A 19084-nucleotide genomic window follows, 5' to 3' on the forward strand; every position below is an offset into this window, starting at 1 on the left:
TTAAGTATTAGTCTTTGTAGTTTAGATGAACTTGTTTCAGAATCTATAGTTTCCATTTTCCCATTCAATTTATATCCATATATTTATAGGTGATAGATACTCAGTATTTCTCTCAACCATTTGAGAATCTACAAGGGACTTTTCCTGCTCAAATCAACTGCCTTTTAGAACAGACACTTCTCTGTCCCCAAACATTACTCCACAACCAGTGCTTCTCATCAAACAAATCAGGGGATTAGAAACAGCCAGAAGAGTAATTAGCCTCATGATTAGAAGTCTCTAGTGTGCCATGATGATTTGTATCAGTCACATTAACTCTCTGCCTTCCCAAATCCACCTGACTAGCTTATTTATTTATTTTTACTTTCTAAGATTTCCTGTGCAACAGGATCACATAGGAAACTACTTTGTGACTTTTTACTGATTTTTTAAAAAACACCACCTTTCCATCTATTTATTTCACTTGATCACAGGTAAAAATATAAAAGAAGGTTCTTAAAAGAAGATTTATTAACCTTTTCAGGATAGATATAACTTTAGTTTGTTACAAGAAATAAAGTACTAAATTGAAATGATATATTTAAGCTATTTTAAAAGATTCTTTCCTTCTATTTTTCTGTCATGTTTAACCTGACAGCAAAAAGTCATCTGTGTTGTCTGACCTTTCAAGTATTAATTGGAAATCCATTTCAAACTTTCTCTATAAAGGTTTGACTAAGATAATTTTTTTAACTTTAGCTTTTACTAACATTAGGAAATTTATGAATATGACCTTTCATAATATTGAATCAAGGTATTCTACCAAACATGACAAATCCTATTTCAAAGCAGCATGAAATGTATACCAAGTCAAATAGTAAGCAAACATTTTGATTGAAAATGCATTAACACAAGTTTTAAAGTCCAAATATTATTTCTGTTATTCAGAAGAAGAAATACAGACTCCTTATTCTTGGAAAATAAGTCTCCCCTAATTTATATGTTGAACCATAATATTAAAGTCCTAGGTGAATTTTGGTCACATGCAGTTAGGTGCAGTTTGAAGAAACAGGAACTGGAAGGGAGGGGGCATTACTGGACTGAAGGTTGGTTAAAACAGCAGTCTCTGGACTCAAAAGTGAAATCCCACTTCTACCATTACATTGGGCGCTCAAGTCTTCAAACAAATCACTATGTCATAAAGCTTTTGTGAGGATTAAAGGAATTAAAGCACACAGAGAACAGTGTCTCGTGTACAGGAAGTGGTTAGTCATAGGATTGTTATAAGAAGCACTCCCCCAAATTAAATACCTTCCCCTATTATGACACTTGAAAAACGGTGGCTCAGATCAAATTGACATCATGTACGTAAAAATAATGAGGCTCCTTGTCTGTCTCTTGAAGCAAATTAAATCTGATTGAATATTCTTCTTTAAATAAACCTTAATGATGTATTTCAGAGAAGAAAAGATTATGCTGTTTTACTATCTCCAAGAAACTTCAGCATCGACTAAAGAGCTATTTTTCTGACTTGGTCTAGGTAGGAATGTTAATTTTTATAACTGTAAAAATTATGAGACTTTAAAGGTTTATAAAATATTAATTGTAAGACTTCCACTTTGTGTGTCAAGTATTTCTGAAGTTTTCACATAAGTATTTTGCAGTAAGACATAGAAATGCATGCATAAGCCTTAGATATATATGTGTATGAATAACATATATAGCAAGGATATCTGGAGAAAGCAATGGAAACCCACACAAGTACTCTTGCCTGGAGAATCCCAGGGATAGGGGAGCCTGGTGGGCTGCCGTCTTTGGGGTCGCACAGAGTCCAACACGACTGAAGCGACTTAGCAGCAGCGGCATGGATATCAATCATTAACATATCTTGGTAGCTTTAACCCATTTTAAGATTTTTACCTCTTCTTATTAAACATGTTTAATCATGCTTTGCCATTTCACCTGAAGTCATTGTGAATATTCTTTATACTTAATCTTCTCACAAAAGTCTCCAGCAACTGTATACTAAGCATGGTTTTCCAGTCACTTGTGAAATCTTATATTCATTAGAGATAATCAGTACCCAGCCTGCACCAAGCCTAGAGATTCTTTATGTGTGAGTGCATATTAAATACAAGTACTATTTAATGAAGGAAAATGTACTGGGTCATGGTTCAAAATTACATGAGTATATTCCCTTTTTTACTAAGAAAGATATAAACAAAGTTGGGAAGAAACAAGTTCTACCTCTCCTAAGTCAAAAGCATGGGTTAATAGGGACCTTTGGTGTTCAGACCTCAACATGTTAGCAAATCTCCAACTTTATAAAGTCTAGGCTGGCCTAAGAAATCTAGTTTGAGATACAAATTCTAGTTTAGTGGTTGAAGATTTGTTCCCTGGACATAAGCATTGCCTTTGATATTTGTTATCCCTTTATGACAGGAAATATGTGTAAACTCCCTAGCCTTGAATACACTGTAATTTATTCTTATATATTTCCATTTCCCCAAAATGTGAAAATAACCATAGATAAATTTCTCTAAACCAGTGTTTTAAGCTTCTCAGATTTATTAAAATGATTATTGATATATTTGGATAAGTATCTTTATAACTCTTTTGCATCATTACTGTCTTTTTTTTTCTTGCCTTCTGTTTTAATTGAGCATGTTATATTGTTCCATTTTATTTTCTCTCTTAGAATATCAACTACTCATCTTTAAAAGAAATGTCTGTGGTTATTCACCAGTTTAAAATGAGCATTTAAAGTAAAGTTATCCTCAAAGAAAATTATTTTGCATCATATGTAGTACATATGTTAGAAAGTACCTTCTAACGGAGTCTTCTCAGTTTCTCCCTCCCTTTCCTTGAGATACTACTTCTTAAATCATAGAATACATTGTCAATTTGTTATTGTTGTTTAGTCACTAAGTCACATCCAGCTCTTCTGCAACTGTATGGACTGTAGCCTGCCAGACTCTTCTAACCATGAGATTTTCCAGACAAGAATACTGGAGTGAGTTGCCATTTCCTTCTCCGTGGGATCTTCCAGGACCCATGGATTAAACCTGTGTCTCCTGAATTGGCAGGCAGATTCTTTACCACCGAGCCACTTGTTGTCAATACTATTGCTTAAAACTATCTCTTATTTTCAGTTCAATGAAGAATATAAAATATAAAAGATGCATTTTACCTTCAATATTCCTTTTCCAAAGCTCTTCCTTTCATTATAGATCCAAGATTTTGATCTACTTCAATTTTATTCTGCCTGCATATTTTCTACTAACATTTCTTTAATGATAAATTTTCTGGTAATGAATTCTCTCAGTTTTGTTTTAAAGGATACTATCTGTTGGTATAGAATTCTAGATTGGCGTCTCCCACAACTCCTACTAACCTCTTACCTATTTCAGTCTTCTCTTTTTACTTGCATGCTTCTGATGAAAATTTTGCTGTAGTTCTTATCCCTGGTTCCTCTATAAGGCATTTGTTAATTCTCTGACTTCCTTCAAGATTTTCTCTTTGAAGTTTTCTACTGCCTGAATTTGATAATCTCTTTTACAGACATACTGGTATTTGTTTATATTTGGTGCACCCAAAGCTTCTGGGATATTTAGTTCGGTATCTGGTATTAACTATGCAAAACTGTCTAATACTATTTCTTCAAATATTTCTTCTTCATTCTCTTTCTCTTATTCTTTTGGTGGCTACCCTCTTTGATATTGTTCCACAGGCCTTCATCTTCTAGTCTACATTGCTATTCTTTCCATTATTCATTCTCTTTCCAATCTAGCTTGTGACTTTACTGATTTGTATTCAAGCTTGGTGATATATTTTTGGCTGTGTTGAGTTTACCACTTAATCACTAAAGGCATTCTTAATTTCTGTTACATTTTTTGTTTAATTTCTAACGCTTTATTTTACTTCTTAGAGTTTCTAACTTTGCTTGCATTATCCACAATTTTTGATTGTTGTCTACTCTTTCCATTAGAGATCAAAAAATATTAATCATGCTATTCTTGACTGATTATTCCAACACCACTATCATATCTGAGTCTTGTTTTCAAGATAGCTGTGTCTCTTTGCATGGTGCTGGATTTTTTTTTTTCCCGATGTTTCTTTTGTAAATTGATGGACTTCCCTATAAACTAATGTTCATGTGGAATTTGTGTCTTACAGCTCTTTTAGCTGAAATGCACTGTTACACTGGAGCTACCTTGACATGGTGATGTAGTATGTGAGGGTGTCTATACTCTTTCAATTAGGCTCCCCCAGTCTTGCTCAGAACTTACTGGTTCCATGTCTTAGATCTGTGGCTCTTATAAGGATCTGCCCCCTCCCTTGCTCACATACATTTTATTCCCTTCTGTCTCAGACTCCCTTTCCTGTCTATATATTTCCCAGTCCATTTCCTTGAGGCCATGCTCCCTTTTGACTATTTGTTTTTTCTTTTTCTTTTAGGTTAGATAGGAAGGCTGGAGAGGGTTTGAGTGGGATAAATTTCCTATACCCCTGACTCTTTTTAGTTTTCAGAATTGTGCTCTGGTAAAATCTGTTCTATCCCTGTAGTGCAGATCCTTGCTATAGAGACATTTCTAGGTATGTTTCACAATGGTCACTCTTTCCCTCTCAGGTCCAAAGTCATGTGGGATCTTTTTTGGGGGTGAGGATCCCAAGAACCTGGTAAATCCCTGGAGGAAAAGCCTATGAGACTACATGATGGCCCCTAGAAGTTTCTCACTGCCACTCTAACCCATACTTAACCTCCAGAAATTCACTCGTGTAAGCAGTTGCTGTATCTCTCTCTAAATGTAATTTTCTGCTATATTTTGGGGTGAAGATTTTCCCTGGAATGTAAGTTTCTCTTATAAACCCCCTAAAAGGTGCATTTTCCAATTTGTCCAGCCTTTTCTTGATGTAGGAATAGAAATAATAATGTCTAAGTTCTTTACATATCTTAGCTGATACCAGAAGCACCTTCTCAGCATTTAAACTTTAATTTGATGTAGGGTTTATTCTTTGTCCTTCTCATAATTATCCACACACATTTCCTGCATTATCCCATCTATGCCATCATTATAAATGCTATGCACATTCAGGATCTTCCAAAATCTGTAATATATTTCATGAGGTGTAAACTCATAATCTACTGCCAAATAATTTTTATACTAATGTGTCACTTAGGCAACCTCAAATTCAACATGTGTAAAGCAGTATGTGAGTTAAATCTGACATATATTTTCCCCCAACCTTCTTCATTTCAGAAATGTCACAGGAACCTATAAAATAGAGTAAATGAAACACAAATCATCCCCCATTCCTTCTTTCTTTCATTATCTCTGACTTCCACACTATGCATCACAGTCTGGGTTCGAGGACAGACTCTGAGACAGGACTTAGAATCAAGGATGCTTATAAGGCAGTCACTGTGATCAACATCTGTGGAGAACTGAGCAAAGACTCAAGCAAACTCATAGGAATACAAGACTTTATACTTCTTACTTAACCTGTCACTGAATGTAGACCGCGCCCTAAGTGTGTGAGCTGGGAGGAGGTGGCTCTTTGCAACTGAGACAACCCATGAGGAGGATGAGTTGAAGACTATCTGCTGACAGCACTCTCTGCAGCTGGTGTGACGAGTCTTTCTTTAAGGAAGGTACAGAGAGACTGTGAGGCCATCTCTATGTCCATCACAATCTCCAAAAGCAGCTGTTATTTCAGTCACAAGACTGACACAGATTACATGCTGAACAAACTGTTATAAGAATTCAAAAGTAGATTTCTCTCAGAACAATGCATATCCCGTTCCACCCTAGCCCAAGCCATCCCTCACAGAAGAGGTTAAAATGCTCCTCTGAACTGTCTTCATTCATTTCTGGCTCTCCTATAACCCATTCCCACACTGCAGCCCAAGGATATTTCTTAAAATATAAATCCAGTCATGTCACACTGTGTGTTAGTCCCCTAGCAACTTCTTTTTGCACCAAGAATAAAGTCTCAACTACAATATCTTCTATGCATGCTCACTTACTTCAGTTGTGTCTGATTCTTTGCAACCCTAGCAACTGTAGCCCGCCAGACTCCTCTGTGCATGGGATTCTCCAGGCAAGAATACCGGAGTGGGTTGCTATTTCCTTCTCCAGAGGATCTCCTGACCCAGGGATCCAACCTACATCTCTTATGTCTCCTGCGCTGGGAGGCAGGTTCTTCACTACTAGCAGCACCTACTTTTCCAAAATTTCTTCTTAATCAGTGTGCCCCACAGCCATCCTTCTTACACTGTTCAAACATAGTAGGTTCTTTCCTAACTCAGCACATTAGCCTGTAAGCTTGGCTTCCTGATAGTCTCTTCCTGTTAACACTGCAGCCTCCATTTCCTTCAGTTCTCACCTCGAATATTACTGTCTCAGAGAGGCCATCTGCAATCATTATTAATGTAATTCTATCTCCCCAATCCCTCCTCACTAGCAAATGTCACATCACGCACTAATTATTCTTGTCAAGCTTGTTGTTTCCATTTGTTTACCTGTTTATTGCTTTGGTCAGCTCTATTAGAATTCAAGATCTAAGAACAAGCTATTGAATTAGTTAATATATAAAAAACTAAAATCATTTAAGATCAGGATGAGAAATGGCCTTGCTAGAGCCTATACTTTATAGGTTAAAAATCTGAGGCTTAAGTTTATTGGATTTTATTAGAGTCAAAGAACAAATCTGTTTTAGAGCCAAAACTGCAAAGAAGGTCTCCTACTACTAAATTTGTTTTATCAGCATTCCTCCAATATTTTAATGCCTTCATATTATTGTAGCTCTAACAAATTGTACTCAAGTATGACTTTTTAATATAATAGCTTCAGACTAAAGAGACACTTCTCATCACTATATGACATCCTTTCAATAATTTTTATGATTTTAGACTTTATATATATATACACACACATATATTATCAATATATTGGATTTAGCTGTATACCTTCACAGCACCTTGCTCATATATTTTAAAAAGTGGGTTTTTTTTTTTTTTGTGTGTGTGTGTGTGTATATATATATATATATATATATATATTTTTTTTTTTTTTTAAGCTGAAATCTGTGCTTTCTATCTTGGTGTTGTTGACTGTCTTAACCCATCACACAAACCTGGTCTTTTATATTTTTCTGGCTTTCTTCAAAACTGTCATTAACTTGTCCATATGTCTCATAATAATTTTTATGAGTAAAGAGGAGCACTCATTAGCTAATCTTCTATACTACAGAAATTGAGATTACTTGTATACACAATCCAGGACATGATTTCAATGCTCACTGTCTACTGGGTGATTTTGTACTCCTTACACATAAAGAGGAATGATGACTATAAAGCTATCATATGTCAGCTGATAGAGTCATGCTCTTATTTCACTGAAGCTCTCTGCATTATCTAAGAGCAAGTTTTCAGATGATGGATGACAGAAGCTCTTACAAGTCTTTGGCATCTTACAGAAAGCATTAGTCAAGCATATTTTGAGCTTGCTAATTTTATCAATAACAAAGTGAAGTGGAAGTTGCTCAGTTGTGTCTGACTCTTTGAGACTCCATGGACTATACAGTCCCTGGAATTCTCCAGGCCAGAATACTGGAGTGGGTAGACTTTCCCTCCTCCAGGTATCTTCCCAATCCAGAGACTGAACCCAGATCTCCTACACTGCAGGCAGATTCTTTCCCAGCTGAGCCACAAGGGAAGCCCATCAATAACAAATTACCCGCTTCATAACAAACTTCCTACTTTTTTGATCTTTTAGTTTGTTCTTTAGCCAGTCATGTTTCATTGGATGGTCAATAGCAAGACACTATGCTTAATTCTTTTCTCTGCAATGTTTTTAAATATAAATAACAACAGAGTTGCTTTTATTATAATGAAATAAATCACAAAACTGAGCCTTGGATTAGTTGACTAACTTGTCCAAAGTCACAGAAGTAATATACGGCATAACCAGATTGGAAAACAGGCCAATTTAAGCCAAGTTTCACTCGCATACATATTATGATAAACTGCAACTATGACAATAAGAAAAACATTTGAGTGTCTTTTTATATTTTATACTTAATAGGCATGAGAGAGGAGAAGGCAATGGCACCCCTCTCCAGTACTCTTGCCTGGAAAATCCCATGGACGGAGGAGCCTGGTAGGCTGCAGTCCATGCTAAGGGTCGGACACGACTTAGTGACTTCACTTTCACTTTTCACTTTCATGCATTGGAGAAGGAAATGGCAACCCACTCCTGTGTTCTTGCCTGGAAAATCCCAGGGACTGGGGAGCCTGGTGGGCTGCCGTCTATGGGTCGCACAGAGTCGGACAGGACTGAAGTGACTTAGCCGCAGGCATGAGAGAGGGGATTTCAATATGTTTTTACTGTATACTGAATGATTGTGCTGCTCTGCATGTGCCATGAATTATTCTATTTTCATGAAATTTATAAGTTCAAGTAATATCTCAAGAAAAATAAAGAATATGACCAAATGTCTACTCTGTTAGTTCACATGTAATACACAGAATAAAATATTACAAGTTGCCTTCTTAAGGGTGGAGTTGTACTTTTGCATTGATAGTGGATATTTTTCAATCTTTCACCATTTAAACATCCTTTACATATTTACATTTTGCAAATGTGAGTCTTACTTCATGACAGGAGGCCACACATTTGCTTTCCCAGAATACGGTGCACTTACGGCACAGCACATGACCTGTGTCAGCCAATCAGAGGCCTACCTTAGAGTTTACAGTTTGAAGGGGAGTGGCATGAAAAGGAGCTATTGTCTCCAGCATAAACTGAGGGAGGGAGTTATAATGAAATCAACTTGCAGAAGAAGAAGAGGGAAATGCTTCATACATAGCCATGATAAAACTGGTTCTGTAACAGAAGGCAGCCATGGTATTATCTGTAGAGTTTCCTGCAATGCATTCTATAACCCTAATTTCCTGTACTTCCAAAGGTTCTCCACTTTACCTCATATCCATTAATACATATACCTTCAGCTCAACTAGGCTAGAATAATTTCTGTTGCTGTTCAGTGTGAACTTTGTTATAATAATAAAGATTAAAAAAATTTTTTTGCATAATAATTGAAGAAAATGTGGAGCTATAACTGAAGAGAATTTTTCACTAGAGGAAAAATATCATTTCATTCAGTAAGTCTTCATTACATACATAAAAATTTAATACTGATTTTCTATTAATCCAATATTTACATTAATATAATTTGTCAAATGCTAATTCTGTCATTAATGTAGTTACATAAATTTAGAAACTAATAGTACACAAAGGCAGAGAATAACACATAATTTTCTGTATGTTAAAATGGGAAAATAGTGGCAAACTATTAAGGTGACATAGTCAAGTGAAATGTTTTATTATAAATATATGAAATCTATATCTTTTCTCATAGGGTTGACAAAAAACTATTTTCTTTTTAGCTTTTAATCTTTTATAATCAACAGAAAAGTCAGGTTGACCTTAGTTCTGTGTCCAGGATCTGTGTTTCTACTTGGTGTTCAAATAATCCATAATGAAACAGAATTGACTAATCAGGCTTCCAAATTAACATGCATATTTCACTCTATTATAGTCTATAAAAACAAAACCTCATTTTAATTATTCTGTGCACATTTTCAGTGTGCACAAAATTAATATAATTCCTGGAATCTGAACTCAAATTTGAACTCTTTGGAATAATCTAATAAAGTTCTTGAAATCTTTTAAAATTAGAACTGATTTCCAGAACTTTTGCTTTCACTTTCGATTTCAGTGACAAAAGTACTTTGCTTCTTTTATTTTAAAATATATTAAACTAGACATAGCTAATTAGAAGACTTTTCACCAATAACTTTTCTCCAAATATTAGCCTAAATTTTAAGCTAACATTTAATCTTATTGGAGAATGGATAAAATAAATAACGTTGCAAAAGTAATATCATAACTTAATTCTGCATGTAAATATCTCAATAGTAGATGTATGCATATTTGTCTTTGACATTAATCAAACCAAATCACATTTAAAATATAGGAGGGAGGAGGGAGGAGGCTTCAGGATGGGGAACACATGTATACCTGTGGCAGATTCATTTTGATATTTGGCAAAACTAATACAATTATGTAAAGTTTAAAAATAAAATAAAATTAGAAGCCAAAAAAAATAAAATAAATATATCATATATTTAAAACAATAATTACATGGTTATATTTGAAAAAATTCTATATGTAAGTTACTTCCTGGAGCATCAATATGCAATGCAATATAGTTTTACCATTCAATTTTATAACATTCATATTAGTAAAACTTATTTTTATGTTGCATTTGAAAGGGTGATTTAATATTTTTAAAATAAATACAAAGAGCTACCTACTTTTATTGCACCAATAACTAATACTCATTATGACTTAATTATTTAAGTAATATTTTCAAGAGAATTATATTTAGAATTATATTTAAAAGCAAATATTTTCTAAATCATCTGAAATTGAGTAATTGGTGACATCAATTTTAAACCTGGAAAATCAAATAGCTCTAGTGTGAAATACTGTTTTCAGGTTAAGAGAAGGAGGTAAGAGAAATTTATTTTTCATAACATATATTCTATTAGGAAATCTCCATCTAAAATCAAACGTTTTTTGCAGTCATCAACTACAACTGAGTTCTCTTCGTCTAAACACACACTGTTGTGCCTCTGTGTGTTATGCATGTACATACGAACACACACGTATAAATAATATCATTTATGTATACATAATATCATTTAAAATAAAGTCTGATATAAAATTTACACTGATTGTCCCAATCAGAAATGTATTCATTTCTCTTCTCTACGCTGACTTTACCCAGCAAAGTCTCACATACTCCATTCGTACTAGGTTTTTTTGGTATATGTTTTATCCAGGAGAATTGTGTGTTCCTCTATAGTTACTGGGCTTCTCTGGTGGCTCAGATGGTAAAGAATCTGCCTGCAGTGCAGGGAGACCTGAGTTCGATCCCTGAGTTGGGAAGATCCCCTGGAGAAGGGAATGACTACCCACTCCAGTCTTCTTGGCTGGAGAATCCCATGGTCAGAGAAGCCTGGAGGGCTATAACCCCTGGGGTCACAAAGAACACTTTCACTTTCAACAATGCAGTTACTAGAAATTTCATATTTTATATTTTCAATATATTTTCATGATAACAAGCAGACACTGTATTCTCTATATGAATATAATTCTGTATATGAATAGCTAAGACCTGTGTGTTTCCATGAAGATATTCAGTGTATCCTGTCCTTATCAGATCAGTCACTCAGTCGTGTCTGACTCTTTGCGACCCATGAATCACAGCACGCCAGGCCTCCCTGTCATTCACCAACTCCCGGAGTTCACTCAGACTCATGTCCATCGAGTCAGTGATGCCATCCAGCCATCTCATCCTCTGTCGTCCCCTTCTCCTACTGCCCCCAATCCCTCCCAGCATCAGAGTCTTTTCCAGTGAGTCAAGTCTTCACATGAGGTGGCCAAGTACTGGAGTTTCAGCTTCAGCATCATTCCTTCCAAAGAAATCCCAGGGCTGATCTCCTTCAGAATGGACTGGTTGGATCTCCTTGCAGTCCAAGGGACTCGCAAGAGTCTTCTCCAACACCACAGTTCAAAAGCATCAATTCTTTGGCACTCAGCCTTCTTCACAGTCCAACTCTCACATCCATACATGACCACAGGAAAAACCATAGCCTTGACTAGACAAACCTTTGTTGGCAAAGTAATGTCTCTGCTTTTGAATATGCTATCTAGGTTGGTCATAACTTTCCTTCCAAGGACTAAGCGTCTTTTAATTTCATGGCTGCAGTCACCATCTGCAGTGATTTTGGAGCCCAGAAAAATAAAGTCTGACACTGTTTCCACTGTTTCCCCATCTATTTCCCATGAAGTGGTGGGACCAGATGCCATGATCTTTGTTTTCTGAATGTTGAGCTTTAAGCCAACTTTTTCACTCTCCTCTTTCACTTTCATCAAGAGGCTTTTGAGTTCCTCTTCACTTTCTGCCATAAGGGTGGTGTCATCTGCATATCTGAGGTTATTGATATTTCTCCCAGAAATCTTGATTCCAGTTTGTGTTTCTTCCAGTCCAGCATTTCTCATGATGTACTCTGCATATAAGTTAAATAAACAGGGTGACAATACACAGCCTTGACGAACTCCTTTTCCTATTTGGAACCAGTCTGTTGTTCCATGTCCAGTTCTAACTGTTGCTTCCTGACCTGCATACAAATTTGCAAAAAAGTAAAAAGGCTGTCTGGGGAGGCCTTACAAATAGCTGTGAAAAGAAGAGAAGCGAAAAAGCAAAGGAGAAAAGGAAAGATATAAACATGTTAATGCAGAGTTCCAAAGAATAGCAAGAATAGATAAGAAAGCCTCCTTCAGTGATCAATGCAAAGAAATAGAGGAAAACAACACAATGGGAAAGACTAGGGATCTCTTCAAGAAAATGAGAGATACCAAGGGAACATTTCATGCAAAGATGAGCTCGATAAAGGACAGAAATGGTATGGACCTAACAGAAGCAGAAGATATTAAGAAGAGATGGCAAAAATACACAGAAGAACTGTACAAAAAAGATCTTCACGACCCAGATAATCACGATGGTGTGATCACTGACCTAGAGCCAGACATCCTGGAATGTGAAGTCAAGTGGGCCTTAGAAAGCATCACTACGAACAAAGCTAGTGGAGGTGATGGATTCCAGTTGAGCTATTCCAAATCCTGAAAGATGATGCTTTGAAAGTGCTTCACTCAATATACCAGCAAATTTGGAAAACTCAGCAGTGGCCACAGGACTGGAAAAGGTCAGTTTTCATTCCAATCCCAAAGAAAGGCAATGCCAAAGAATGCTCAAACTACCGCACAGTTGCACTCATCTCACACACTAGTAAAGTAATGCTCAAAATTCTCCAAGCCAGGCTTCAGCAATATGTGAACCGTGAACTTCCTGATGTTCAAGCTGGTTTTAGAAAAGGCAGAGGAACCAGAGATCAAATTGCCAACATCCGCTGGATCATGGAAAAAGCAAGAGAGTTCCAGAAAAACATCTATCCTGTCCTTATACCATACCTTATTTCAACTTTCTTGGTGTGTTAACATCACATTTCTACTTTCCAAAAGACCTATTTACAAACTGGAAATCAATGTAACATTAAACATTAAAAAGCTTTAAAGGATGACTTACTGAGTCTCAGGGTAGTCAAGACCTTATCTGTGATAATCCATAAGCTGGAAAAGAAAAAGTATAGTATAATAAATAAGTTTATATTCATGGTTATCTAGAGCAGAACACACACAAAAAAAATCAAAAGCAAATACTTTAGTTTACAAATTGCAATGCCAGTTGCAGATGAAGGATTATATTTAAAACTATCATAAAATATGTTTAAATATTCACCAAAAAGAAAAAACAGATAAGGAAAAATAATACAGAGAAGTTTCACTGAACATTCAAGTTGCTAAATAATATTAAAATGTATTAGGAGTAACAATTAGTCATAGAAATAAACTGAGGATGAGCTATCAATCATACCCATTATACTTATTGGGTAAAGTTAAAAAAGACTAGTAATGAATGTGGGAATAAAGAAACATATGCACTTCATTGATAGCTGGTGTTTACTTGGAGACTGTACTTTTATGGAAATAATCTTGCAACATCTATTAAAACATAGAAAACCCCACAAAAACCCTCATACATATATACATACCACGTATCCATTATTTGGGATGTATTCATAGAATTCAAAAGACAAAGATGCATGTACAATGATGATCAATGTGCAATTTTGAACAATCATTTAAAAAAGTGAATGCACCCAACACGGGAGCGCCACAATATGTAAGACAAATGCTAACAAGTATGAAAGGAGAAATTAACAATAACACCATAATAGTGGGAGACTTTAATACCCCTCTCACACCTATGGATAGATCAACTAAACAGAAAATTAACAAGGAAACACAAACGTTAAACAATACAATAGACCAGTTAGACCTAATTGATATGTATAGGACATTTCATCCCAAAACAATGAATTACACCTTTTTCTCAAGCGCACATGGAACCTTCTCCAGGATAGATCACATCCTGGGCCATAAATCTAGCCTTGGTAAATTCAAAAAAATAAAAATCATTCCAAGCATCTTTTCTGACCACAATGCAGTAAGATTAGATCTCAATTACAGGAGAAAAACTATTAAAAATTCCAACATATGGAGGCTGAACAACACCCTGCTAAATAACCAACAAATCACAGAAGAAATCAAAAAAGAAATCAAAGTTTGCATAGAAACTAATGAAAATGAAAACAACAACAACCCAAAACCTGTGGGACACTTTAAAAGCAGTCCTAAGGGGAAAGTTCATAGCAATACAGGCATACCTAAAGAAACAAGAAAAAAGTCAAATAAATAACCTAACCCTACACCTAAAGCAACTAGAAAAGGAAGAAATGAAGAACCCCAGGGTTAGTAGAAGGAAAGAAATCTTAAAAATTAGGGCAGAAATAAATGCAAAAGAAACAAAAGAGACCATAGCAAAAATCAACAAAGCCAAAAGCTGGTTCTTTGAAAGGATAAATAAAATTGACAAACCATTAGCCAGACTCATCAAGAAACAAAGGGAGAAAAATCAAATCAATAAAATTAGAAATGAAAATGGAGAGATCACAACAGACAACACAGAAATACAAAGGATCATAAGAGACTACTATCAACAATTATATGCCAATAAAATGGACAACGAGGGAGAAATGGACAAATTCTTAGAAAAGTACAACTTTCCAAAACTGGATCAGGAAGAAACAGAAAATCTTAACAGACCCATCACAAGCATGGAAATTGAAACTGTAATCAAAAATCTTCCAGCAAACAAAAGCCCAGTTCCAGATGGCTTCATAGCTGAATTCTACCAAAAATTTAGAGAAGAGCTAACACCTATCCTGCTCAAACTCTTCCAGAAAATTTCAGAGGAAGGTAAACTTTCAAACTCATTCTATAAGGCCACCATCACCCTAATACCAAAACCTGACAAAGATCCCACAAAAAAAGAAAACTACAGGCCAATATCACTGATGAACATAGATGCAAAAATCCTTAACAAAATTCTAGCAATCAGAATCCAACAACACATTAAAAAGATCATACACCATGACCAAGTGGGCTTTTCCCAGGGATGCAAGGATTCTTCAATATCCACAAATCAATCAATGTTATACACCACATTAACAAATTGAAAAACAAAAACCATATGATTATCTCAATAGATGCAGAGAAAGCCTTTGACAAAATTCAACATCCATTTATGATAAGAACTCTCCAGAAAGCAGGAATAGAAGGAACATACCTCAACATAATAAAAGCTATATATGACAAACCCACAGCAAACATTATCCTCAGTGGTGAAAAACTGAAAGCATTTCCTCTAAAGTCAGGAACAAGACAAGGGTGCCCACTTTCACCATTACTATTCAACATAGTTTTGGAAGTTTTGGCCACAGCAATCAGAGCAGAAAAAGAAATAAAAGGAATCCAAATTGGAAAAGAAGAAGTAAAACTCTCACTGTTTGCAGATGACATGATCCTTTACATAGAAAACCCTAAAGACTCCACCAGAAAATTACTAGAACTAATCAATGATTATAGTAAAGTTGCAGGATATAAAATCAACACACAAAAATCCCTTGCATTCCTATACACTAATAATGAGAAAACAGAAAGAGAAATTAAGGAAACAATTCCATTCACCATTGCAACGGAAAGAATAAAATACTTAGGAATATATCTACCTAAAGAAACTAAAGACCTATATATAGAAAACTATAAAACACTGGTGAAAGAAATCAAAGAGGACACTAATAGATGGAGAAATATACCATGTTCATGGATTGGAAGAATCAATATAGTGAAAATGAGTATACTACCCAAAGCAATTTATAGATTCAATGCAATCCCTATCAAGCTACCAACAGTATTCTTCACAGAGCTAGAACAAATAATTTCACAATTTGTATGGAAATACAAAAAACCTCGAATAGCCAAAGCTATCTTGAGAAAGAAGAATGGAACTGGAGGAATCAACCTACCTGACTTCAGGCTCTATTACAAAGCCACAGTTATCAAGACAGTATGGTACTGGCACAAAGACAGAAATATTGATCAATGGAACAAAATAGAAAGCCCAGAGATAAATCGACGCACCTATGGACACCTTATCTTTGACAAAGGAGGCAAGAATATACAATGGATTAAAGACAATCTCTTTAACAAGTGGTGCTGGGAAAACTGGTCAGCCACTTGTAAAAGAATGAAACTAGAACACTTTCTAACACCATACACAAAAATAAACTCAAAATGGATTAAAGATCTAAACGTAAGACCAGAAACTATAAAACTCCTAGAGGAGAACATAGGCAAAACACTCTCTGACATACATCACAGCAGGATCCTCTATGACCCACCTCCCAGAATATCTGAAATAAAAGCAAAAATAAACAAATGGGACCTAATTAAACTTAAAAGCTTCTGCACATCAAAGGAAACTATTAGCAAGGTGAAAAGGCAGCCTTCAGAATGGGAGAAAATAATAGCAAATGAAGCAACGGACAAACAACTAATCTCAAAAATATACCAGCACCTCCTACAGCTCAACTCCAGAAAAATAAATGACCCAATCAAAAAATGGGCCAAAGAACTAAATAGACATTTCTCCAAAGAAGACATACAGATGGCTAACAAACACATGAAAAGATGCTCAACATCACTCATTACCAGAGAAATGCAAATCAAAACCACTATGAGGTACCATTTCACGCCAGTCAGAATGGCTGAGATCCAAAAGACTACAAGCAATAAATGCTGGAGAGGATGTGGAGAAAAGGGAACTCTCTTACACTGTTGGTGGGAATGCAAACTAGTACAGCCACTATGGAGAACAGTGTGGAGATTCCTTAAAAAACTGGAAATAGAACTGCCTTATGATCCAGCAATCCCACTGCTGGGCATACCCACTGAGGAAACCAGAAGGGAAAGAGACACGTGTACCCCAATGTTCATTGCAGCACTGTTTATAATAGCCAGGACATGGAAGCAACCTAGATGCCCATCAGCAGATGAATGGATAAGAAAGTTGTGGTACATATACACAATGGAGTATTACTCAGCCATTAAAAAGAATACATTTGAATCAGTTCTAATGAGATGGATGAAACTGGAACCTATTATACAGAGTGAAGTAAGCCAGAAAGAAAAACACCAATACAGTATACTAACGCATATATATGGAATTTAGAAAGATGGTAACAATAACCCTGTGTACGAGACTTCAAAAGAGACACTGATGTATAGATCAGTCTTATGGACTCTGTGGGAAAGGGAGAGGGTGGGGAGATTTGGGAGAATAGCATTGAAACATGTATATTATCATGTATGAAATGAGTCGCCAGTCCAGGTTCGATACACGGTTCTGGATGCTAGGGCCTGGTACACTGGGAGGACCCAGAGGGAGGGTAGGGGAGGGAGGAGGGAGGAGGGTTCAGGATGGGGAACACGGGTATACCTGTGGCGGATTCATTTCGATATTTGGCAAAACTAATACAATATTGTAAAGTTTAAAAATAAAATAAAATTAAAAAAAAAAGTGAATGAAAATAAATACCCATTAATACAGGGATGAGTGACTACATTATGTGATAACTATATTGTACACTGTAGTTCTTACATTAAAGCTCAAAAAAGTGACTTGAAGGATTTTTATGAGGAATGGCTTAGTGAGAAAAATAAGATAAAGAAAAGTGCTATAATCTAACGCATGCTGGTAATATATATTTTAAAACTAACAATGATGAAATTCCTGTGTGTATGTTTGTGTGCATGTTGAAAACATAAGACTCTGTGGATTTCACATACAAAGTATTACAATAAAGTCAGTAAGGGGCTTACACAATCAGAGAAGCTGCTAGTACTTTAGGAGCCTGAATCCCCCAGCTGGTGGTCCACAAACACTCAGGAGGAAGCAGCTGTGCATTTTATGTCTTTCTACAAGTCTTTCTACACCTGCATCTAAAGAATAATGGCCTCTGTTATTCTTCACTCTTCCAAATAGCATGCAAGAGCTTCTCACTGGTAGTCTCTTATCCAGATCCTGTATGCTAAATGCAGATCTGAGCTTCTCCCCTGGAATCAGCAGTTGTTAAGTGCATAGAAAGAGCATAGAAAGATAACCATCCAGATAGGGGTAGCAGGGAATGGTAAGAGGAGTCAAGAAAAATAGGAAGAAATAGGAGACAGCTTAACATAAAGAGAAAATATCTTTTCTAAGAAAATCCAGTATATCATTACATAGTATGAGTGTATTTACCTAAAATCATTTATACAATTATACATATATGCATACACAATATACACAGAATATGTGTACATTTAGGTATACAAGTATCTAATAGATTTCTTAATATATTTTTAATCAACAGAATTAGACTGAGTTTTAAATATATCTAGTATAGTGTTGGAGAAGGCAATGGCAACCCACTCCAGTACTCTTGCCTGGAAAATCCCATGGATGGAGGAGCCTGGAAGGCTGCAGTCCATGGGGTCGCTGAGGGTCAGACACTTACTGAGCAACTTCACTTTCACTTTTCACTTTCATGCATTGGAGAAGGAAATGGCAACCCATTCCACTGTTCTTGCCTGGAGAATGCCAGGGACGGGGGAGCCTGGTGGGCTGCCATCTGTGGGGTCGCACAGAGTCGGACATGACTGAAGCGACTTAGCAGCAGTATAGTGTCAGGTAAAACAAATGAATTTCATATAATTGTCTAGAGTATGAGTCTATTTAAAAAAAAAAGACCACCACCACATTTTGAAAAATAAAATGTGTGTTATGGTTGTGTTTGCGTCTATATGCATTTGTGTCTGTGTGTGTGTGTGTGTGTATGTGTGAGAGAGAGAAAAAGAGAGTAAAGAAGGTGTAGTAAGGTAAAAATCCTGTAAACATATTAGTAATAAAAAATGATTTTAAGGTATTAATTTAGTGATTTAAGCATCCTCTATCACCAAATAAGAAAACACTA

Source organism: Bos javanicus, chromosome 12 (assembly GCF_032452875.1).
Source record: "Bos javanicus breed banteng chromosome 12, ARS-OSU_banteng_1.0, whole genome shotgun sequence".
Lineage (NCBI taxonomy): Eukaryota > Metazoa > Chordata > Mammalia > Artiodactyla > Bovidae > Bos > Bos javanicus.